This window comes from Myiozetetes cayanensis, unplaced genomic scaffold (genome assembly GCF_022539395.1).
Source record: "Myiozetetes cayanensis isolate MyiCay16 unplaced genomic scaffold, myiCay2020 scf3, whole genome shotgun sequence".
NCBI lineage: Eukaryota > Metazoa > Chordata > Aves > Passeriformes > Tyrannidae > Myiozetetes > Myiozetetes cayanensis.
Window position 1 is genome coordinate 35222258 of NW_026087521.1, and position 25567 is coordinate 35247824.

At 38.0% G+C, this 25567-nt stretch overlaps 1 protein-coding gene across 2 annotated transcripts in view; it reads left to right on the plus strand.

The window, feature by feature from the left end:
* Positions 1-1470: 1470 nt before the first annotated feature.
* Positions 1471-25567, plus strand: part of FRS2 (fibroblast growth factor receptor substrate 2) — a 52617-nt gene continuing 28520 nt past the window's right edge. The window contains exon 1 of one of the 2 annotated variants that reach the window (XM_050324708.1): positions 1471-1611. The gene's annotated coding sequence lies outside the window, so the exon portion shown is untranslated. The remainder of the gene's footprint in view (positions 1612-25567) is intronic. The other variant, XM_050324709.1, reaches the window with a different exon arrangement.

Here is a 25567-nt window from a genome sequence, read left to right on the forward strand (position 1 = left end):
CAGACGCTAAACCACAGTTGTGCTCTCTCACAGAATCACAGAATATGCCGAGTTGGAAGGGACCCACAAGAATCATCATGTCCAACTCCTGGCCCTGCACAGGCCCCAAGAATCACACCATGGGCCTGAGAGCATTGTCCAAATGCTTCTTGAACTCTGTCAGGCTTGGTGCTGTAACCACTCCCCACGGGGAGCCTGTTCCGGTGCCCAACCACCCTCTGCGTGAAGAACCTATTTCTAATATCCAACCTAAATCTCTCAACACAATTTCAGGCCATTCCCTTGAGTCCTGTCACTGGTCACCACAGAGAAGAGAGCAGTGCCTGCCCCTCCTCTTCCCCTCACGAGAAAATTGTAACTGCAGTGAGGTCTCCCCTCAGTCTCCCCATCTCCAGGCCAAAGACAGCGAGTGACCTCAGCCCCCTCTTCCTTCTAGATACTATCACCTTTCCAGCACATACATCTGCAGAAAATCTCTGCACGGACTTTAGCTTTTCCAGCTCTCACAAAATCTACAGATTAAATGAATGTTGGGGTAGTGGAGTACTGTCATGCATTTGCTTCTGACACTTCTGCTACAAAACAGTAATTGTCCAGGGAAGGGAAGAAAGTGAGCACCTCTGAGGGCAAGATTCTCCATTCTCCCTGTCATGAGATAACTGAAACACAGTCAAAACAGGAGTTGCACAACCCCTGAGAAAGTCAGATACACAGACAGACCTGTTCTGTGAAGCAACTCGGTGCAAGGCATTGTTTGGCAAAGGGGTCAGAAGTTAGATCAAGGCCAGAGAAGCTGGATAACAAGAGGAAAACATATGTAACACAATGTGAGACAAAGCTGAGTGTTTTGTGCAGGCTGCTGGCTGCTCTGTGAGCCATGTGCTTGTGTGTCGAAACAAAAACTACATATTCAAGGTTAATTGTAGATGAAAACGTTTTGGGCTGTAAACAGGGAACCGACGCGGTGATGTGCAGGTAAGTGACACCAAGAAAAAACGTGGGATTTTTTTTTTTTTTTTTTTTTTGCACTAACAGCAGTGTTAAGCATCTCCGCAAACCTGCACAACACGCAGGTGTGGCACCTCCTCCCGTTCTTCTCGTTTCCCACATTAATTCTGCTGTATCTTTGTTTCTAACGTGCACCGTGCCCACCTCTGCTTTCCGTCGCAGGCAGCGCAACCTCACGAACAGAGCGCAGCCCCGGCGGCTGCGGGGGAGGGGCTACCGCGCCAGTGTCTGCAGTAACAGCGGTCACACCGAGTACAACAAAACTTACACGGGACCAAGCCAATCCGAGCCAGCGCTTCCTAGAGCTGTGCGCGGAACTGCAGCTTTAATTCCCTATTCTCTTTTAACCCGAGGAAGCAGTAAGGCGCGCTCCGTGGCGCCGGTGCCGGAGCCGCGGCCCCGCCCGCCCCGCGGCCCGGCGGGCGCTGCCCCGGAAGGCGCTCGCGGCGCTCCGGAAGCGGAGCCGGGCAGGGTCCGGCCCAGAGCGCGGCCCTGTCGCTGCCGCGGTCGGAGGCGCAGCCGTGCCCCGGCCCGACGCGGGGCCGCCGTCTCGCCCGTCACAGGCGGCCCGGCCCGGCGGCCGGCGCGGGGCTCATGGCCAAGGTGGGTGCTGGTCCTCGCCTCCTCCCCCGGCTCCTTCTCGCGGGGTGCCCGGCCGGCTTGGCTGGGAGGGGGCGGCAGCGGAGCCTCCCGGGCCCGGGAGCAGCCCCTTCTCTCGCCTCCTGCCGTGGGAGCCAGGGCTGGGATGTGCCCTGCGATAGGACCTGCTTCTCCTACCCCGTGGGTCCGGGTGCGGGAGGTGGGTGGCGGCGGGGCCCCCACGGCGCGGGGGCTGCGGGCGGGGGTTGTTTGTGGGCGGGGAAGGCCGGGGGGGATCGCCACCCTGCTCTGGGGCTGGGGCTGGGCCGGGAGCGGCGGTGGACGAGCGGAGAATGAGTTTAAAAACAAAAGAGCAGGCGATGAAGTTGTCCCGGCGGTGGCTGTGCTGGAGGCAGGTCCGCGGGGAGCGGTCCCGGCTGCCTGACCTGCCGCCTCCTCGGCGTGTCTGACGGCCTTGTCTCATCCCGTGTGACCTGTCAGTCGCTCGCACCTTCCCCCAGGTCAGCTGCGTCTGTCACATGCCTCCGAGACAACCGCCTTTGCTGTTCCAAATCACCGAGCAAGCCCAGGGGCTTTAGAGGTGCAAGCCCTGAGACTAATTGAGAGCTCTGTCGGGTCCGTGAGTTGGGACCAGCAGACAGAGTCTGCCAGGGGAAGGGCGTTCTCCAGGCTCTTCAAAGTGATGCTGTGTGTATGAATGAAAGTTATACCTAGCTCACTGCCTCGTCGTTTTAAACTTGCCTTCCTGACATATCCCTAGACGTGAATGCACCGAGGGTGGATCTGTAGAGTCGAAGAGGTGTCTCAGTACTTGTTTGACTCGATTCTCCATCTAAACTTAATTTTTTGTTTAACAAAAGCATGTCTTCTTATCTTCCTGGTCACTGCATCTTGTTCAGAGTTAATGCGTAAGATGTGATAATCATCATTAGAAATCACTAGAAGTGTTGTTGGATTGTGAGTTGAAATTAGTACTGTTATTACAATGAATACTTACTGTAGAAATCAGGGTTGATTTTAAAACCTTGCCAACTGTATTTTGATATTAATATTTTTAGCAAGTGTTTAATTTATGACTTTTTTGAATAGTGCTTGATTATTTTTTTTCAACTTAAAGCCCTAGTGACAAAGTGACATTTAATGCAATGAGCAAAAAAGTTTTATTGCTCTGTTAAAAATGGCTTGTCAAGATACACGGGTTCAGATCCACTAAGCATCCTGTTACCTTGTTAAAAGTCAGCAGAACTGCCAGGGAAATTCATTGTCTGTTTTCCTTGGTTAGCAAGTGATTTTGAACAGCACACCCACCTATGCCTGGTTGAAAAGAAACTTGTATCAGTATAAATCACCAGCTCAGGCCCAAAAACCGGTAACTACATTTCAGAGGTAAAGAAATGAAGAATTTTATTCCTGACTGAGATTCCCTATTTACTTCTGTGTCAAGAATGCTTTGAAAACGTTTGCTGAAACAATACACCAGCAGTTGTATGAATATCTGGTTAAAGGGCTTTCCAGGGTTTTACTCACTTTCCAGTTCAGCGTCTTGTCTCAAATGTTGGTGGTGAATTGTAGTCAAGATAAAATGTTCTCACTTCTGTGTAATTTTTACAGGCAGAGTGCTTTGGAACATTTTTTCATCCTACAAGAAATTTCTGTTAAAGAGAAGACCAGTTGTCTTAAATTGCTGCAATGGGCAAGTGGTAGTTTGTGGAAGAATCTAGCTTTGTGAGAAAAAAAAAGTTTCATAAACTAGAAAAATATAAAACAAGGTACTTGGAAAGACTGGTTTGCAGATACATGCATCTGATTCTGCACTTCAGTTCTTGAACTGTAATGTTGATATATATCAATTTTGAATTGATATAATTGTTTCTTTTCTTTGTCAACTGGATGAACATAAACAGATATATTTACTTCCCATGGAAATAGTTCCCTACTAAATCTAATGACCCAGTAATAAATTCTGTTGTTTGGAAGTTAGCAGGATTATTGTAACAGTCTGTACTTCTACTTATGATAATTAACTTTAAAAGTTAGCTTGAAAGTAGCTACATCCATATTTATTAGGTGTCTGATTCTGAATGCATTGAAGTGAATTTTGTTCACTTCTCTGACCACTGGGACTTGTAGTTTAAGCAGAACAACTTCTTGAGTAATGGATGAAATTCACTCCTGAGTAGAGAGGTTTGTAAGATCACTTTAATCACCAGAATTGTTTAAATTCCTTGTAAATACTAAAATATGGTTGTTTATATTTAACATGGCTGCAGTGGTTTTATTTCATATGTATTCTTCCTGTACAAGTATCTGAAGTGATTTAATCAGTGACGTTTAAAAGAATATCTGGTCAAACTATCATTAAGTTAGAATAAGTAATGTTCTGCCTTTGTTTTATTGAACATGAAGGATGAAATTAGTTAATGTAGTGGACTGGCCTCTCTTCCTGCAGCTTGTGTCCAGGTAGACTATGGCTGCCTAGGTTTCTGAAAAAATTGAAATAATCTTAGGAACAAATTGATTAAAATAATCATGTTCGTATATGCAGGCAAGTTTAGATTTAAAATGTGGTGGTGTATGAGTGCATTTCCACAGCATCACAAGCTGATCAAAATTGTACCTCCTGCCTTCCCAGCCTCTTTCCTTCTTTTCCTTCTTTATGCTAGTAAGGATTGCATTGGGAGCTGATTCAGGAAGCTGAACTGCCTGAAAATGAGCAACTTTTTTTTTCCCTTGATAGAATTAGCTTTTAGTTGACTCAAAACCGACTCAACCTGCAGTTGCATACCTGTCAGTGGCTATGTGAGTGAAGAGGTGGGATCCCAGAGAGGAAGGGAATAGTGGCACTTCTTAGGCCTGCATCTGTCAGGGTGATGGTGCAGGACTCCAGCCTGTGACTTGCTCCTGCTTTGCATCAGTGTACAGCTGGTGTAGACCAGCTCCACCATTGAAAAACATGGTCCTGTTTGCTTCCACCCCATACTCTGCTGCTTCCTTCTTTGTGCAGGCACATACTTGTATGGTTATGTGGTGTGGTGAGCCGGGCTGAGGGTTGAACTAACCTGGGGGAGGGGCAGGGGCAGGGAGGGGAGGGTTTGGTTGGAGCTGGATCAGTTTGCTGCACAAACATTTGTGCTGGCTCAAAGATGGGGGTGGAAGCAAGCAGTAAGGGGAGCAGGGTGTGTCTGTTTCTTTTGGTGACAGTGACACATTATGCCAGTTTAAAGTATATTTGATACTGGCCTTATTCTGTGAGGTTAAGCTGGTACTGCATTGAGAGTTTGAAGACATTGTCTGGTTATGGTTCATGGGCATATTTTACATCTAAGACCCCTTAAACCACAATCTGATTTCATAATGTATTTTGAAGGGATTTTTGAGTCTGGCCTTTTGCATGGTAACTAATTTTAAAAAAAATTTCAATTTGGTACCTATTGTTTCATTTAGCGGTAGTTAATGCAAAAATATGCTCCTTTTTATAACTGTTTATAATCCATCAAATTACTGCAACAAATTTGTTTAGCATATATATTGAGATCTTAAGTTTAAAAGACTTAAATAAGAGAAGATAGTGATCAGAGTGTCCACTAAGAAAACTGCAAGATATTTTGCAGTAATATGTAGATAAACAAACTGAACAAATCTACAGAAATTATGAGGCGAACCTAAGACATACCTTGTAACTTCAGACAGTTTCTGAGGAGGCAGTCTGTGAATTCTTAAGTAACTATAACGGTTAGTGGTTTTCAAAATCTATCTTAAGGCTTTCAGCCTGTCACAGAAGTTTTACTTAATGTTTCAAGATATGGATAGGCATTGATTTTTATCTTTTTTTTTCTCCCACCTAATAACTGTGAAAATGGTAGATACGGTGTCCCTCAGCCATTTGTCTCTTCTTCTCTGCCATAGATTACCATGCTAAATGATCCTTTCAAGAGAAGCTGTACGCAGTGTTATGTGCTTTAGGCATAATCAGCAGTTAAATGGACAGTATGAGCTCAACCTGCCTTCACTGGTCAGTTACCTTGATTAATTTTTCCCAAAGGCGATCAGTGTGCTCTTACATGATTCACTCTGTTTCAGGTCTGAATGGGCGGTAGTCTCTCTTTGCTGGGTGGTGGTGAGTAACTCTGGGCAGTAGCTTCTGCTGGAAGAGATGACCTATCTGCAGCCTTTAAGTGACGTTTTCTGAAACAAGTGTAATGGGTTTTATTTTTGTCTGCCACTGAATAACATAGTTTTTAAACAAAGGTATTTGAGGAGCTGTTGGCTAAAAACTGCTGCCAAGAGATGTGTAATTTCACACAGTGCATGCAGATAATATAGTGGTTGTATATAAGCTGTAGAACAGCAGTCCTAATAGACTTTCAGTTTTACGCTCTTAAGCATCATCTTTCCTTGTTGGCCCTTCTGTGTAGTCAGTATTAGATGTGAAGATTCCTTTTGAACTTGAACTGATGATAAACAGGTGCTTTCTCGTATAAGTATGTATGCATGTAAATCTGTGTGTGTGTATCATGTATTCTCCAAGTATGGTGTATTTTTCAAAGCTTCCTCTTCAGTTTAGTTCACTCTTTATTGAGGTCCATCTTCCTGCAGCCATATGATTCTCCAGAATTTCAGTTTTCCCCTCAAGCTTCGAATTACAACAGGAATTATTATCCCTTGGCTTAAAAAAAAAGAACTAATAACTTATTTCTGATGTTTATACAATAAAAAAATCATGATTATTGCATGTTTGGGACTGACTATATGCATTCTTTTCTTATTAGTGGAAATGGCATTGTGACTACTGTCTGTTTCCTTCTCATGTCTTAGAGTACTTTGATTTCATCTCTTATTTGTTCTTTCTCTAAAATACTTCCACATCGATATGTGGGGAAGTGAGATGAGAAGCTCCTTGTCACATGAGTGACACATAATCTGTCACTGACTTCTCAGGTGCTCCAGGGTAATCCCTAAATTTTTTGCCTGAATCTCAGTCAACAAAGTAATACTACTATCTGTGTTAGACAGTATGTTCCTCTGAATTATTCCAAGTGTAAAATCGTTTTGTTGCCTGTCATTGCTGTAATACCTGCCTGTACTGGATGGCCACCTTTATTTACTTCAGCTTCCAGAGTCAGCCACAGTTACTAGACCTGTCACTTCTTCTCACTTAACTGTTTTTTTTTTGTTTTGTTTTTATATAAAAATTCAGGTTCAGTTTTGGATGATAGAAATACCTCTGTGTTGGTACGGTTTTGGAAAAAAAAAAAAAATCCCAAATGTAGGTTTTAGAATTATCCTTTTCCTTTACTTATGATAAATGTGTATCTTATGACAAAGGCACTCAAGTATATCTTCCTATTGAGCTTTTTCTTGTATTGTGTTTGTACTTTGCTGTTGAGGAAAATGTGATTCAGAAATACTGTGTGAAGTATCTATGCTCTCTATCCCACATGCCAATACACGGATTCCTGTGTTTCTAATGAAGGGTAAAGGTCTTGGATCTCTCGCGGGAGCTGCAGTTAAAGCTAACGTGGTGATATTTTCACTGTTTTCCTACTGCTGGTGCCAGAGAATTTAAACTACATAATAGTTCTTATCTGCTCCAGTTGCTCACCTTGACAGAACAAAACATGTCTTTCAAGAAGATTTTCTTAAACGCTTTGCACAGGGATATTGTCTTCTTGTGTGCTAGTATGACACTTGGCATGATATGCATTCCATTCTCACCATACTTTAGTTGGTAAATGTGATTGTAGTGCTTGTTTAGAACCATAAAATATCGTAAGTTGGAAGGAACCCATTCTGTGAACATTGGGAGGATACTCATCAGCACAATTCTAGATGTATTTCTGAGATTTAATGTCCTTATTTCATTACTTGCAAGATGTTGAGTGTGTACTTGCAGGGCATAGAGTTGACTGGTTTTGCCATGTGTTAGGACACTTAGGACACTTAGGACACATCTTTTTTCCCAAATAGAGGTGTTGAAGCAGTTGCTTTAAAGGGGAAACTCCCACTATTTTTTTTGTCCTGCAGAAATGCAAAGTTTAGTTTTTATATGAACTTGAAGTAAAAATTGAATGATCTAGTGCTGGTGTTCGATCTTGGTAGCGCTTTTCTGAACTGACAGCAGTAGCTTTTTGCTTAGCAGCACAGCAGAGCAAAACAGAGCTGACTGTGCAGCAGTTATGCTTCAGACATGGCTAAATTTTTCAGTCTATTTATGAGTATCAACAAACACTTTGTGCATACTTTTGCCATGTGTTGAATGCTTCTATTTTCCTTTAATTTAGCTTAAAACTAGTAATGGAATTCCTGAGGTTTTGAGAGGAATAGCTCTTGGCAAGCCTAGGGTTTTGAAACCAAAGGCAAATTAAGATACCAAGCAAACACAGGGAGGGCTACTTCATGGAAGTATGTTAAGATTGTTCTGACATATAAGCATTTGTTGTAGTTTGCAATTTTTGTTTGTTTTTCTTTTTTAATCTCTTTGAATTACTCCTTTAAAGCACAGTTGTTGTTTTTCTTTTAAAAAAATCTTACTGGAACACAAGGGGACTTTTTTTCCCCTTGATGTCACTTAACAAGTTTAGCCTTTTTAGGCAACCATTACAAGTAGAGGGTGTAATGCTACTTTCTTTCTAGCTGTCTGTATTTTTCAGTAACTCAAACACTGATTGAAGCGTGTAGTTAGAACACAAATTTTAGTTTAAATAAAATAAGCTCTTGCTTTTAAATCGCCACAATAACTGTAATTGAAAGTAGTTGTTGTTGTGCATCTGTCAGGTGGTACAGTAATACAATTAAAAATTATTTAGGTTTTCAAAGTGTAGTTGGGCTTTTTGTAAAACATATAGGTAAGCTGCTTTAGTTTTGTGGGAATAAGAAGACATATGATGTAGGGAAACTTGCCTGCCTGTTACAACCTTGACCTCTTCTGCCTCTATGGTCCTGCTTGCTGCAAGCCTCTTCCCTCTTTTGTACCCTCTTCCCACAAGTCCCAAGGGGTGCTGAATTCATAGGAATCTTGCATGCTTTCTCCTTTATTTATGTTACTGCATTTTCTTGTAGAGTTTCATGGCTCTGTATGTGCCTTCATTTAGCCCTCCATTTCCTTGTAATGCTTCTTATTAATATAATAATTTTGAGTATTTTAGAGCTCTTTATCTTCCTTCTCAAACTTAACTCATTTACTCGCCATTTGGGATGCTGCTGACAGTGGTATAATCCTCTCTCTCCTAGGAAGAGCAGTTGTTTCTGGGAGTAAGCCCTCTCTTCTTCCTCTTCTCCTTGAATGCATGGTCATGTTTTATTCATATACTCCTTCTTCCTTGTCCAAACAACATTTTCAAGACCACATTTTCTTCTGTCTTTGCAAATGAAGTTTCTGTATCTGTCACCTGGAGTACCTGAAGTACCTTTTCCCTCTTCTCCTGATATTCGTATCTCTGCAATCTGTTCAAAATACAGCTGGTGCAATGTTTCACTAGTCTGAGTGCTAGTTTCCTCATCAAGCTAAAGCTACCTCATTGTCTTTGAATTCAAAGACCCACATCACATATTTCTGCATCATAGTCTTCTTTCTCCTTGCTGCTTTTGGTGCTCAAATCAGTCTTTTTTTCTCCTTCCTCCCTCCTTTACTTACGTTTCATGTCATATCCTTCACTTTGATTTACAAAACTTCTGAGAATAACTGTATGTCACGTGTGTATAATACTACTACAAGAGAAAATGGTTGCATTTCTAACTTCTCTTCTTGGGTATTAGAGTATCGTGTTGTCTCTTTGCTTATACAGATGAATTACATTTTTATCTACCCAAGCTGACAGGGATGCTTGTTACTTTTGCATTTTTTCTTATAAATACCTGTGGAATGTATGTTACTGTTTATCTTTCAAATCTGGTTCACTTGTCTGGTGACTGTACATTGTAAAGAGCACCAGTAGTGTGCTTTAAAGTTGTGTGAGTACACTGTCAGATTTTGTGGATTTTTATTATCCTATCTAATTTCAATTAGCAAATAATTTTTTCTGCATTTGGCAGGTTTCTTTGGTGAGGCAAATAAGATGTAATCTGAAACTTTTATTGAAATTATATAAACATTGAATTTAAACTGGCCATCAAAGTAAGTGCCATGTCCTATGCTTGGCTTATGGCAGAAATAAGTTAATATTAACAAAGGTAATATCTTTTTCTTAATAAGGAAAACTAACTGACTCAAATAATTCTTTTTGTGTCTTATGAAACTTTGGCTCACAAGGTTTTTGTGACTTATGTTTCAGACTTTTTTTGTGATTTTGCGGGGGTTTTATTTTGGCGAAAGTTAAACTTTTGTGGCTCCTTATTATTTGAATGGTTTTGGCTGATAATACAATGAAAAAGTAAACCAGAAATAACTACTAAAATAAGAAGTTTTAACATATAGCTTGCTGTACCTGTCTTAGAAATGTTTTAGGATAGTATAGTTAAGTCATTGTGAATCTCTCCTGTGTCATGGCAGCTGCCTTGGGTTTCCTTCTCTTAAAATCTACAGAGTAGAATTTCAGGCCTTGACATTGAGAATGCCGTGTGTGTATGTAACTCACCAGTCTGTATTGCCATAAATGTTAAAGGACTAGACTGGTGGTGGTTAGTGTTAGTTCTCTCAAGTGTACCCATATTAATGCTAAAGGAAGCTGGATGTCTATGTGGTATCTGTCTGCCTGCCTATACAGTATCTGTGCAGCTACACTGGAGGTAGTCTTAAATTCTTAAGTAATTGCCCCCTACTTTAAGGTTCCTAGAAGCATTTACTTGGCAAATGTTTGGATGCTCTGTGTGAATGCGAATGCCTGCTTTCTTATCTTTCTGATAGCTGTCTCTTTCTTCACTTGCTGTCCAAGTTTTGGGTGTTGGTATTCAGTTCCTGAGAGAGCTTCCTCTGCATTTGCAGGTTTGCTAGGAAAAGGATACCATTTTGGTAATCTTTGTTATTAAAAGGCATTTAGTTCACTCTTTTTAGATCTGAAACAGTAAAGAACGAGCTGATATTAAATACAGTACGATCCAATAAATTGTTTTCTAATCTTGAACTTTGTGATATTTGTTTAGTGTTATTATATAACAACACCATTGTGCCTATATTTAGAGAAATCCTGAGTGATTCATGCCGGTTGATCAGTCCTACAACTCCAGAGAGTGCTCCATTCCTAAAAATTGCTGGACTAGAAAGGAATGTATACAGGAACAGAAAAAGGGAAGGTGCTACACAGGCCCCAGACAAACTGTTTTATTTTTTTACATTTTCTTCCCTTTTTTTTTTTTGGTAGAGGGGTAGGTGGGTAAACCTTTCTTATGCAGTGCTTACATCCCCCTCCCTAAGTTCCAGAACTTCTGATAACAGAGGTGGGCAGAATGTTTCCATGTTGTCCTGTGGCTCTTTAGTTCTAGAGGAATGTGTGTTTTGTCTCAGAGGTACAACATATACCAGAAACTTAGATAAGCTTCTAGTTTCTGTAGGACTCTTTGGGTTTAAGTGTACATTATGACTGTTATTTTAAGATACTTCTGGCCACTTAGGGTCTTGAAATATTTCTACCAGTGAAGGGCAACAAAGTTCCCTTCAAAATCTAAAGTTCAAGTTATTTGTCTTGGATTTTCTCTACCTACAGTGTTATGTGGATCATCTGACTTTCACAAATGTGTTTTCTTTTACTATGACTTTAGTCCTTAAGTGCAAGTACATTTGTTTAATAAATATTTCTTTCTTTCTGCCTCAGAGTTCTTTATTCTGTTAAATCCCTATGAATTAGTCCCAAAGAGCACGACTTCATGTACGCCTGCTAAATTTAAATTTACTTTTCTTGAAGAGTTTGTATTTCTTATGTCAGCTGTAATATAGAATTTTATTTGTTAAATGGATGTAACTTAATAATTGTAAATGGTATGGTTTAAAAACGGTTTTCTATCAAAGTAAAAAATAGTTTAACATTGTCAGTAGTCTAAAATTAAAACTACCTTTCTACCAATACTATATCAGTTTAGCATTTTTCTGTGAATTCCTCACTGCTGATGTTAAAATAAATCAGTAATGCTTATTTGTACTTAAATCTGTCCTCTAACCTGTTTCCCCCTTCCTAAGGACATAAGCACCTCTGATTTATGCTGGGGCTCATCCTTAGGCAAGCTGTGAGTGTTTGTGTCAAGGCTGAAATATTTAAGTGTTATGGTTCACAGGTACAAGCGTGTAAAAAATCATTTGGCAAGGACTTTTGTGTTCACATCTCACCTCTGATAGCTTCCTATACTGTTATCTACTGGTAAGTAAATTGCAGCACAGTTTTGAGCAGCTCTTTAGATCCTGATTCATGTAAGATACTGCTTAGTGTTTTGGCTTCTCATTAAACTCTAGGTGATCAAATTTAGTGACACGTGGGAATAATAAGGTTCAACTTTAGCATATGCTGGTCAGTTTGGAATTGACTGGTTAGAAGCTCTCCTTAGGAAGGATAATTTCTTTGTAGTTTGGAGTAGGAAGATGTTTGGAATAGGAAGATAACTGAAGAGAAGGAAGTACCTAAGGATAAGTAGTGTACTCTGTTGACTACTGTGGGATACTTTATGCTAATAAGTAGAGTGATACTAATCAGTTGTTGTGTGATATGTCAAACTGCTCTTACATTGGTTATAAAATGACTGGTTGCATTGTACTATTTGATTGGCGCTAGTACTGACTTCTGAAGTGAGCAGTGCATTAAGGAGGGTGTACTGGATTCTCATCAAGTGTCCTATTATACATGTATTAGTGAGGCTTTAAAGTAGTTAGACTTTAAATTTGTTCTGTATCAAATATTATTTCTCAAGTGTGCTATACCAGGGAAATGTAGCTTCAGAAAACTGTCTCTGTTGTTGACTTCAAACCAAACAAACAAATATCACAGAAGAATGCCTATGATGATGGAATATCGAAGTCTAGCAGTGGTGAACAGAAGTGTTTTACGTAGTACTTTGAATAGTAAATATTGTGGGCTGACTGTGATTTGTGAGAGACCTTGGTTTGGATTCATTGTGAAGACTTTCTATGAATTAATTTCAATACTGAACACAATTTCAGTGAAGTCACATCACTGGTTACCCTTCAGTACGGATGGACTATTTTAAGGTGGGGAGTTGTAGGAAATTTTTTTACTACACAGGAACATGTAAAACTAGAAAGAATAAGGGAATGTTGTCTTTGAAATACAAGTCTAGAGTTGCAAATAAAATGCAACTAAAGTTGTTACCAAGAATTGTAACCAACATGTTTGATGTTAAATTTTGTATGTTAAAAGCTATTTGCGGAGTTACTGATAGGCTAATCCTATTAACAAACTTTATTTAAACTTTCCTAGGGCTTCAAATATGTATATATGGAGAAGAATTTTTTTGTTTTGTTTGGTGTTTTTTGTTTGTTTGTTTTTTGTGAATAATGCGTAATTTAGGACTAGGGACTTTTGCTTTAAAAAAAAATCAGAGAAACACATTATTACCAAGACTTGAATTTTTGTTCTGGTGCAGATGCACAGTGAATACATCATTCCCACCTCCTCTAAATATATTTTCAATTTGTTTCAATGGCACAGGTCTGCCCAGCTGCTGTACATTTGGCTGAATTGTTAACAGTTAAACTGGATGTCAGTTGGTTTGAGTTTTTTAAGTCAAAAATAGTGATTGGGGCACTTTTTTCTACAGTTCATCTTGCACAATTGTGCACATGTGTGATTAAACTATTTGTAAATGAGTGTAGAGTATACCTTATGGTATTTTTTTGTTTGTTTGCTTTAAGAGGCCATGATGTGAACTGCAGTGATTTAGCAGCTGAGTTGTGAGTGGTTCAGTGTTTGTCTCCTGAATAAGGTTGGGATTTTGTTGGGAGGCTGGCACCTAGTGAGGACAGTGAATTTATCAACTGACTTCTTGGTTGCTACTTCCCAGAACTTCATTTTATTTCCAAGAAAACTGTAAATGCTTCCCTATGAAGCATGTGCATTCATAGGCAGACATTAGACCTGTGCCTAATGTAATGAATTGTATCAGTGGATTTTTTTGTTCCTTCATTTTTAATACATTTTAAGCATGATTTATACCTCTGTTTTAGTACTTTTTCTTTTTAACCACTGAAGCTACTAGATGTGCTTCAACTAGGGTTATATTTCAGTGTTGATGGCATAAGTCTATAGTAGTGACTTGGCAGAGATTTTAAACACTTTGCAAATGTAATTAAACCTCTGAAAAGTGTCCACTCTAAAAGATTCTCTAGGGAAACTCTCAAATGAGTCATGTACAGTACCACACAAGTAGCAGGCTGAGTTCTGAGGATCCTGTGATTACTTCTTGTTCCCTAGGCTATCTGATGGCCATCAAGGAAGCCTAGATGTGCTAGAGATTAAAGAACTAAGCTCCTGCTTTGGTACATAGTAAGCAACAAAAATGGCTAAAATTAGCATACCCATACAAATTTGTTTTCTCCAGTTTGGTCATAGCTCAGTGAATATAATAGACAAAAATGTATTGCCTCAGCAGCCAAGAATTAATGCAATTTAGATTGAAAAATGTAAAAATTACACCACTAGGGCCAACTGATTCATGTGGCTGCTGTGTGGGGCTGTTAGAATGGGCAAAGGTAACATGCTCGTGATCCTGTTGGAAGTAGCTGGTGTGATAGTGCTGTCTGCAGAACTTGCTGTCTCTGCTGCAGTAGAATTTTATTTAGGCTGCAGCACTAGGCAGGTTTCAGAATTTGACAGCAGCCCTTCTTGCAGCATACCACAGGCTTTTAGTTGCTGGCACAGCAGAAGCAAGGGATGAATATAATCTTACTGTGGTTCTATCGTGTATTATTTAAGTTTTGTAACTGCTTGTTTTCCCTTTTGCACTACACTTCGCTTCCCTCTCACTTGTGATGTTATATATAAGGTGACTGAAATACTGTCAATTAAAAGTCCTTTCTTCTTCCCAAGGAAAGTAACATCAGTAGATGCACTTTCCATAATTTTTTGCTTCTCTAGTTATTTTCCAGAACACTTGCTAAGCGGTATTGACCTCTAACTAAACCCAACAATTTTCTTCTGCTGTAATTTAGGGATAATGTACAGAAATTGATCTGCATATTCAGATAGTCTATATAAATGGGTGGGAATTTATGAAGGAGCATAGGGGTATTGGGTTGATAACATTTGGAATATTTGGAGTTCAATAATTTACTTGGAGTTGTACAGCAGTATCAAAGCACGTATGTTTACAAACACAAAAATAACTTGCTTATATTAATGATCAGCTGTTAGAAAAGAATACATCCAATCCTGATGTAGAACTGAACCTGTGGAAATGCAGTGTTTCACACAGCTGAGCAGCCTAGAGGTTGGTGGGGTTAAACAGAAGTTGTAGGAGCTAGGCAACATAAGGTAAGGCAGTGGATGAGCATAGGGAATTGAGTGGGAACTGATAAAGAAAGGGGAAGAAGATTGATTTTCAGGAATATTTTTAATTTTTACTTGCTTTATCCAATATTGCCTATTACACATGGAATTTGAATTACGTTGTTTTACTGTATTAACATTAGCGAATTATTATGTTTCTTAGTTCTAAATTACTTTCAAAATACCTGCAGTATTGTTTGGCATGGATAAGGGTTTCTGTGCTTTTGGGTGTCTTCCAGAATATACAAAGGGGTTGCAATAACTGCATAGCATATCTGGGATAAAGTGCACCGTAAGTAGCATAATGATTATTTCACACTGCTTCTGTAATTGCATCTAAACTGTCTTCAGTTTCTTTCTGTTTCTGTTCTAGAAAATAACGTAACCTTTGCAGATTTTGTTGCTGGATTGCAATTTCTGTAACCTACTCTTGTTGACTAATTCAATTATTGCTGGATGTAAGGTGTTGCTTTGACAGAAACTTGTGTTTTGTTTACTTGTACTGTGTGAGACACACCATTTTCATTTGCTTTTGAATTTTATTTTAGCTGCAGAAGTACAGAGAGAAAGAATAGGAGTCATGGTTTATCTTGGATATCCAAGCTTGCTTTGGAACATTATTGCCAAAGGCGATTACACTTAGTGATTATTATGTTTATGAAGTTGTTGTATTTTTTCAAACCACAATTCTTGTAAAAGGATAATTATGTTAAAGCTTGGGCTATTCTTTGCAGATTCTGTGCCAGTGCCAAAATATTTTCAGACAATACATAGTTATCATTTCAAAGATATCCTTTTAACTTGAAATACTAAGTAGTGTAGTAAGTTTTTAAAACGTAATATTCAGTATACTAGGACAGTAGTAAAGCAAGTCATTTATCTTGCACTGCCATCAGGAAGCAGATCTGAAATGTACTGCTTAATGTGAAGACTTAAAGTTTATGTTCTTGCTCTCAATTTTATGCTATTGATCTTTTGCAGAGGGGAGGACAAAAATCTTGCCATTTGTAGCTCTTGTTGCCGAACACATTAATAGTCGTGTTGAGTGAATCACAAACTCCTAAAGCTTTCATACTACATGTTTATGTAATTACTGACTTGGATAATGCTTGAGGTGGAGTGCGTAAGGGTTTTGATATCTGTAATTGATTTTTTAAAAAATGATACGAATTGCTTCCATCAGTCAGTGGCAATAGCTTAACTCTCAAGAGCTTAATTTTAATTTGCACACTGAAGTGTTGTGTTCTTATTTTAAAGAAAACTCAAAATTAAGTGGACTTCTTTAAAAAAACAAAATCTGTATGGGCTAAATGGTCACTAATTCTGTTCCTAAACATTTAGAAACTTTTTAAGCTGTATTTGTACATAATTTTTGACATTTACACTGCAGGGTAAATGGAAGTTAGAAATAACACTGTTAGAAGTTGTAGAACACCAACAAGCTGCTTGAATAAGTCTGGATTTAATAAGCCTTGTCAATACCATTCTTGATGTTGCAACTGAAATACTGTGCTTCATAGGTATGTAATTCTTTTCCCAGCTTTTGAACAGATTTCAGTATTTTCTTGCAATTACACTTTGCACACATAATTGTAGCTTTAGGTGAACTTAGCTTTGCATAAAGTATGTTGAAAGTAAGCAGTTTTCAGAAGCTATGGACTGGTTTCTTTTTCCTTAGGTATTCTATAGGGTTCTGTAGAAGTGACACACAGATGATTTATTTTAGCAGATTCTTGTAGTATCTTCTTATATTATAATGAAGCTGTAATTATGACCACTTTGAAATGGTCAGAGTATGAGCTGTTGCAAAAAGAGAAAGAGTATGATTTCTCCATAGGCATCATGGTCCAGCCTTCCTTTCGTTGGCACTAGTCATAGTGTGGTCGTCGGATCTGCGAGATCAGTAGAGTAGTTGGGATTAAAGCTTGTCTGGCTAATTAGAACGTAGCCAGGGCAGGAAAGACCATGTCCTTCAGCTGCAACCACCTTTAGATCAGCTGAAAATAACAGAAAATAGGATTTTGAAGAAGAAAAGCAGTTAATTTAAAATATCCCACCTCACAGTGACTCTTTAATTTACAAAAGTAAATTAAATAAACCTAAAAAAATAGGTTACATCTGTAACCTATTTTCTATACATGGGAGGAAACAATATGTCCTTTTTATAAATTGAATTTGTATTATCTCAGAAACACAGGTTTGGTTTTGAAAAAGGTGGGGGTTTTGTTGTCTTTTAGCGCCTATTATGTCAATTCTAGTAGACACAATTCTAGTAGAGAAAATTTTAAAATTTTAAAGAATTATTTATTTTTTGCACTTTTGAGCTATAAAGAAGAACAAGTTGAGTGGGAATAGGTATGTAAGTATTAGGATTGAGACATTTGCACTTCTCTGTGATTTCACAACAGTAGTAAGAAATTATTTTAGTTCGGGATTTTTTTTTTGGGGGGGGAAGCAAACAGGGCTTGGCAGTTTAAAAGTTTATGGAGTAGCCCAGTATTTAAACTTTAGTGAGTTACACAACTGTTTTGTATTCCAATATTCAGTGTTAAGGCTTTTTTTTTTTTTTTCAAGGTGTACAGTCATCTTAGTTACTTTCTTTATGTAGCTAATATCAAATGCTCTGTTTGAAGTACATAGATACTTCTCATAATGAAAATTATATATGAACAGAATATAACTGAATTTCTTCTGTATATGGGATTATTTTACATCCTTCTCCCCATTCATTCCTGTATCACATGTACCTAAGTATGGCAATACTGGGACACAATGTCATGTGTTTTCAAAAAAAATTGTGAAAGAGAATATTTAAAAGAAACTCAAAACTTTTGGAAGTTTAGCTTTAATCTTGAGTCTAAGGTTAAAAGAGCTTTCACAATTCCCACTGTTTTCAAGGCTTTCTGCCTGTAGTGACATAAATCTTTGACACAAAACATGGCCCTTATTAACATAAGCATCTGCTTATAAGAGTAGAAAAAGTTCCATTTTCTTTTAATCTTAATATTTCCTTTTCAGTATAAATACTTGTTGCTACCTACAAAATAATTGAGCTTTTGGTTACATTCTGCCAAGATTAGTGCTGTTCCTTTGACCTGCAAAATAAATTAAAATGCAAAATTGTTTGGGATTTCTCCTCACTGTTAAATTCAGAATGATGGGAAGATTACTACATGAAACTGAAATTCTTCATTTTAACTTGTAGCTTTACTGACTGTGAGGGTTGTTCTTAGATGCAGCTGTTCACAGGACTTCTTTTCTCTGTTCTCTGAAGAAACATCGTTATCTATCCCCATTGCATGAAGGCAGCAGAAACCCCAGGTTTCTGGGGTTACACTGAATCAGTAGGAACCTTGTGATGTTAATTAGATATTATTAGCAGCATCCATTTGCCATTTCATACTAGTATCTTTTTCTGGGTAGACTAAATAAGCAAGAACACTTCAGTATTTTGAATTTGAAAGCGTTCGTTTCTCGTAATAGAAGATGTGGCTTTTAGGCAATGACTTGGAAAATACATTTAAATTTTAATGGCATCCTTTAATGGTTTATATTGTGTATATATGTAAATTTCTATGGGAAAACGTGCACGGACTACGATACACATGCCTGTGCTCTTGTTAATTTGTTTGGCTGTTTTTAGTGGTGGTTTGAAGGGGCTGTTTGTTAAGTCATTGTGAAATGATAATCTTTGTGTTAGTTCTCACAGATCTGGTACAACTTTTTGAGAATCCCTGTTTATTTTTGCAGGTAGGAGGATTTATCTAGCTAGCACAGCCAGCAACAGCAGTGGTGAGATGGAGGCACAGACAGGCACTTGGTGCCTTGGAGTTTCTGGAAAGTTTAAAGAGGTTATCCCTTTTTATGAAGTGAAGACCAACAATCTATTTCAGAGTTAGTGGAGCAAATGCTGAATTTGTCTATGATGAGACCACATGTAAAATCTGTCCTGCTTAAAAGCAGTCACACTGGGAAACTGGGGATTCTGGTGTGTAGTAAAGCTTTGGAAAAGAGAAACTACTCAGGAACTCCCTGTGTCTGTATTACCATGCCAGTGGGTACAAATGATCGTGTCCTTCTGCCAGTTTATTATGTGGGTTTGGTAAAGACTGAACTTTTTGCATTAGAGACAGTTAACTTGGATAATTCTGTGTATCGTGAGCCTAGGTAAGTAATGGGAGTTTCAGTGCAAATGAGAAAAGTTCTTTGAAGCAGTTAAGCAGACTTGTCAATGTGTTTCCAAAACATGCCAGTATCTCAAAATTACAAGTTTGTTGGGCCACTTGGGCAGATTGATGAGATAATTTTTGTGCATTTGGTAGAAGTAAGTCTTATCATCCTAATGACTGTTTATTCATTAAAGTTCTCAGTGGTTATTTACAGTGTAATCCATAGTGATTAGTGTTCAACTTCATTTGCCATGCAGTAAGTTTTTTGAAATGCTGGATGGGTACATGTTCTTGACCCATCTTCTCTCTTTGCCACACAGACTTTCCCTTGCATAGTCTTCAGACTGTAAGGGAATGATGAGAGAATTTTTTACGACCAGGTACTTAATTTGCATTTGTATGAGCAAAGCTCTAAAAACAGTTACAGAAAATATTTTTATCTCACATGATTAAGTCTCCTATATATGGACCTTTGGACTTGCTAGTTTTATTAACTCTTATGAATACAATTTCAGTAGGAAAAGTAAACTACTTCTGGCACAGCATGTCTTGAGGATGTCTTTTTTTTGAGGTCTTCCACCCTTATTTTTTCTTTTCTTGTCTCTTGAACTATTGCAGAGAAAAGTTTTAAACGTAAAAATAAAAAAGTGGATTTTTCAGCACTGTGCTGATTGTAAGTAAAGTGTAGCTGGAGTTTCTTAAGAAGCTTTATCTAACTCAAGTTTACTGACAAACTTTCAAGCCTGTACCCATCAGGTGTATATTTGGTGTCTTTATAGTTGAGGGGTTGAAGTGTTATAAGCAGTACAATACTGAGTAATACCTTTGTAAGTGTAGAATTACACATAAAAAACCCTCATAACTTGTACTTGAATTAAGGGTGAGGTGCAAGGCACTTCAATTATATGATAGGCATAACAGTGTTTTAACATTGCTGAAATAAGTCTGCTCATTGCCAGTTCTTGGACAGAGAATATTTTCATTGCACGGGAACAGACAAAAGCAACAAGATAGCTGTGCCCAAAAATGGGGATGCTAGTTTAGACTGGTAGAGGTATTCCTGCCAAGGAACTGTGGCTGGACTTAAGAGTTTTCATGTTTGTTACAGTGTGTGTATTGGTCAGCTGAAATTACATCTCTTGTGGTACCTGCAGTATAAATATTAGGGCAGATATTACCAACTATTCTTCAGTGTTTGTAGTTTAAATGGATAAGATGGGCATGCAAAGAAAAAAAAAAAAACAACATACTATGTAAGTGATTGTAGGTTGGCAGCAATGGTGGTAGCACGTTCCTGGATATGAGCTGAACAAAGAAAATGGAATAAGAGGCAGATAACTGAGATGAGATGTGGTAAGAGGAGAAGGTGCAAGGAAGCGAGGTGGGGACTGTAACAGAAAGAAAACGTTGCCAACATAGGAAAGACAGTCAGTGAGTTGTTCAGAGATTCTTCCCAGTGTCCTGGAAACCAAAGGTCATGGCCTTACTTGCCTCTGGTCCTGGCCCCAGGGGTACTTGCCTGGCTTTATCTGACTAGCTGTCTCCATTGGACAGAATAATTGGCAGTGAGGTGATTGTTACTGATCACCTAACTGATTAACTAAACCCAAAATTGGTACAAAAGAGTTAGTTGTTATTTTCAGAGTATCTCCCAGCAGAGGTCTCTGTGATGGGAGATGGAATGCTTTGGGAAAGACAGGACAAAGTAATTAAAGTAGACAGAAGTGGAAGGAACACTGTTCCTTCCAATGCTTTACAAATCAGTTGTCATATAAGATTGTTACGTGAACTGTGTGCTTCTGGAAGACCTCCTCTTATAGAGTACAGTGAGTTTTTTCTCCTTTATTGAATAGGTGAAAGTCATTATCAAAGGTTCTAGATCAAAAGTACCAGTTACATTAATGAAACCTTGAAGTTTACACTTCAGACTTTGTAGCTTCATTACATAGCAAATTTTCGTTTTTCCATCCAAAGATCCACATATTTTCAAACTGTTTGTGTTCATTGGTGTTATTTCCATGGTTTCATTTTTTAAGATACTCAGTAATCACTTCTGTAATTTATGTCAGTCTTGTATGTAAAGTGGTGATATGCTAAAATGTAGTCCTTGTCAGGAATATACTTTAACACCAAGTTCAAAGGGGGTTTTTATTCTAAAACTGCTTTTGAGAATCTTCAAATATTGTAGAAGGGTGGTGTTTATTCTTAGTCGTAAGTTGCTTAGGGCTAGCATGGATGAACCTAGCCTGACTCCTTTGTGTTCTGATTAGATGCTACATCTCACCCATTTATTGCAAACAGTTAACTTTTTACCAGAAAGTTTTTTGACCTTGATTTTGAAGCTCTTCGAGACATCAAAGCTTCGCCAGTATTCTTGTCAGCTTATTACAGACATTAATTACCATGTATTTATTCTATGCTTAATTATTTGGTGGTTTTTAAACTTAATGGTTTTTAAAAGCTTTTTTTTTTTTTTTAAATTCTCAAAGGTTCTATCAAGTTATCTCATCTTGAAGTGTAAACATTTTTTTTTCCATTTGACCAATGACTTTTTCAGTGTAAATATTTACTACTTTAACTTCTAAACCTAGAATTTACTTGCTTAGGATAAAACAACTCAGGTATTTGGCAATATTCCACATATCTCATATAGAAGAGAGCACCTCAAAACCCATTACTGCATTTCTTCACAGAATAAAACACAGGGGTCTCGGATGGCATGGTGTTCAGAAGAAATTACTTTTAAATAACTGTATTATTTTATGATAACTAGTACAAACCAATCCTCTCTATGGACAACACTGGTTCGGGTTAGGTGATTTAGAATTTTTATATATCTAGGTTTTCCTGAGCAGTTGAATTGTATTGTAGGGAATGAGAAGGTCTTATAATTACTTTATAGGAGTTTGAATATTAACAGTGGTAACAAACCATTTCCCTTACTTCAGAAAAACCTGTTAAAATGTGTAGTTCTCAGCATAAATGCTAATAAGTTGGAGTAGGGTAACATGACAAAGGAAATCAGCACATTAGATATTTTATTGCTTTGAGTTTTCTCCTAGAGAGTAAATCTAGAAGGGCTTAGTAAATCAGTTATCTGTTGGAATTGTTTTTTTAACTTGCAATCATCTGTACTTGAAGTCTAGTTTAAGATCTTGAATCATGTATAAATAATAAATTTAAAATACAAATTTATTTCTTGGAATTGAGTGCATTAGAACAGATTTTTGTTTTCTTTCCATTCTTGTCTAAGTAAGTGCCAGCGAGCTTTATGGGCTTGTTATTTAAATGGGTTTTGTACCAAATCATATTACATGTCATGTTTTTAAATTTTAAGTGGTACTGGTTTGCTAGAGATGGCAGAGTTTTCACCCACAAGGGGCTGTGCTTTTAGAATCTGCGAATGATTGGGTTTTGTATCTTTTTTTGGGTAGATTTCTAATACTCCGAAGCAGCAAATTGGCTGATTGAACTATGTAGTAAACTTATCTGTTCCCTCCTTGAAAATTGTTATTGTATTGGGGAGGTATCCATTTTGCTTGTTGTAACTGTATTAAAATTAAGCTGCAAGCCCCTTTGCATGGATCAGAATTGTAACTTTTTAAATGATTTTGTTAAAAATACCCTGCCCAAATCTGAATTCTTCTGTGTTCTGTCCTTTTTTTTCCAGGTTTTCAGTGATTTTTCTTTGACAGTAAGATGTGATTGATTATTTAACTGCAACACAGAATAGAGTAACTATTGTGGGCATCGTTTCAAAGAGCATTTCTCTTTTTAGTGCTGTTGGTATAAAAACAGTGCCACCCCCTTAGTTGTGTTCGGGTGTTCATGTGGTGAACCTGATCAGGAAGCTGGTCCAGATTAAAAAATAGCTAAGTGAAGAAAAGAAAGATTATTTTTAACCCAGATCTATTAGGAGTGGCATACTGATGTTTGGAAATAATGGGTAACTGAAGAAACATTTTTAGAAAGTGAAACCTGAGATAGCCAAAATTCAGGTGGGTATGGAATTTTCTTATTAGCTTTTGTTTGTATTTTATTTCTCAGTTGCAACAAATTATATTTTACATACATTTAGGTAGAGACATATTAGATGGAGGAGGAACATAAGTCAGTTCATCTCTGGTCAGGTTGACCTAAGGAAGCTGGGATCTGGGTATGGCTTGAACTCCCAGCTGAGCCAGGCATGGAAGACATGGAAGCCAGAGCTCACCTGGGACCAGGAGCAGCCGAGAGCCCATCACTGTAGTTCTGACTTTTGTTGTTGTGTAGCCTCCAAACACCAGGAGGTGTTCTGTGACAATTATTTTGCAATATGAATCAGAGATAAAATTAGTTCTATCTTTTTAGGAAGAATGGTATACTGAAATTCAGTGCAACAGCCTACAGTAGGGCAAGGTGGTATTTGTTTCTATGATCTCCAAGTTACTTGACACACATTCTCTGACAGATTTAATTTGCATGCACTCTTGTGTCTACTTGCTCATCAGGCAACCAGATTTGTGCCCACGTGATTTAGTCTCCCTTGTGAGTGACACAGGACAAGAAAAAAGCTGTAAAATCCTCATGGCATCTCTGTGATCCTTATTGACTGGTGATGCTAAAGTGAGTTTTATATGATCTTTTACGTGTTTAAATCATCATCAGATGCTGTGATACGGTTTTCTCAATCTTCAGCTTCTGTGAATCTTAAGAAGGGCAACTGTTAATTGTCTGTTGTACTCATTTATTTAATATGTTTTAAATATGTGTCAATACTCTCTTTTGAATATGCGCCAACAGGAAAAGGAACAATATGTACAATATGACGTAACTGCAGTGTCCTTATGTTAGGCTGCAAGCTTGCTGCAAGCTTTTCCACTGGCAAGTGTTCTGATCAGAGAACAGGCCTTACTGCTGGGAGCAGTGTTGTGGGAATGGTGTTCTTCCTTATCAGGACAAACTAAGCTTTAATCTTCGTTCTGCTCCTTGTTCTGGTGTGTAGACACTGACATACTTGTGCTCACACTAACACCCATGTTTCCATTTATATATATATTCTTCTAATACTACTTTTACAGCTCTTTAAAATACTAGGAAGAGAGTTACACAAAGTGGACAATTCATTATGGATTCTATAGAAAGGTATGTTTATTCTTTGCTAAAAGAAAATGCTGCCAATGTTAACATTGAACAGCAGTTGTCTCATGTGGTGTAAGTCATCTAATAAAATAAAGCTCTGTAGAGCTCTATATTGAGAGATCTAGATTACTACAGAAATTTCTGTAGTGTTTCAGAAGTGATCAAGAAGGACACATTTTACAAGACCCTAAAAGGAGTTTTTCTTAAAAAATGGAAATATAATACAAGGAAGCAGACCTTTTAGCTGTGTTAAATGTAAAGGAATATGAATGAACACTTTTTTGTTAAATGAAACTTTGCTCTCCATTATACAGGTAGGTCAAACTAGTTTTTGGTAACTTCCATCTCCAGTCGAAATACACAAATATGGTTATAATTGGGTTTTACTTAAATCTGCTTGGCAGATCCTAATAGTCAGAATGCTTATGAGTTGGTGTAGCCCAAAGCACAGATAGGCATCTGTGCAGTCAAGTTACCATGATTTAGCAAATCGGCTGCATTAAGTAAATGTTCTAATGCTCTTCTTCCTTGCAAATACAAAGAAAAAAAATTAACCTAAACCCGCTTTTTGGTAGATGAAGTTCAGTGGTGACAAAAGATACCCTAAGACTGTGCATTTTACTTCAGTGAACGATCTACATAATTTTGATTTAGAGGTGTAACTAGCTGTTGTTAATCTTTCCCTTTTATACAACAAATTGGGGCTATGGGGTAGATAAAGTTAAATGATTATTAGAGTTTCCGCTTAAAGTGGGAAGAAAAAAATGTACAAGGAACACTTGAGGAGGAATGTAAACAGAATTAAGAAAATCATAAGTTTAAAAAGTGATGGAAAGAGTTCTATGCAGATTGAAAAATGGTAAATACAGAAGGCAAGTTATTTTTTAAACAACATAGATTTAATGAGATATTTAATGGGAGGATGTGAATATCAGTTTTCCAAGAGACAAAAGCCATACATTAAAACTTGATGTTCAGGTAAGGCCAGGTTCCTTGTGTCCAAGTGCTAAGAACTTGCTGATAGTGAAAGAGGAACCAATGGATGGATGAAGAAGGGCACGTATTGAGAATACACACTGAAATTATATACGTACTGTATTTGTTTATTTTTATAAAACACAGTGTCATGGTCTTAGTTTGGATAGCATCTTGCTGAATCTGCTTAGCATTTCAGTAAGAAAGACCCTGTAGGCTTTCCAGCATTGTTTCTATTAGCGTATTAGAAGACTGTGTGCAAAACATGTC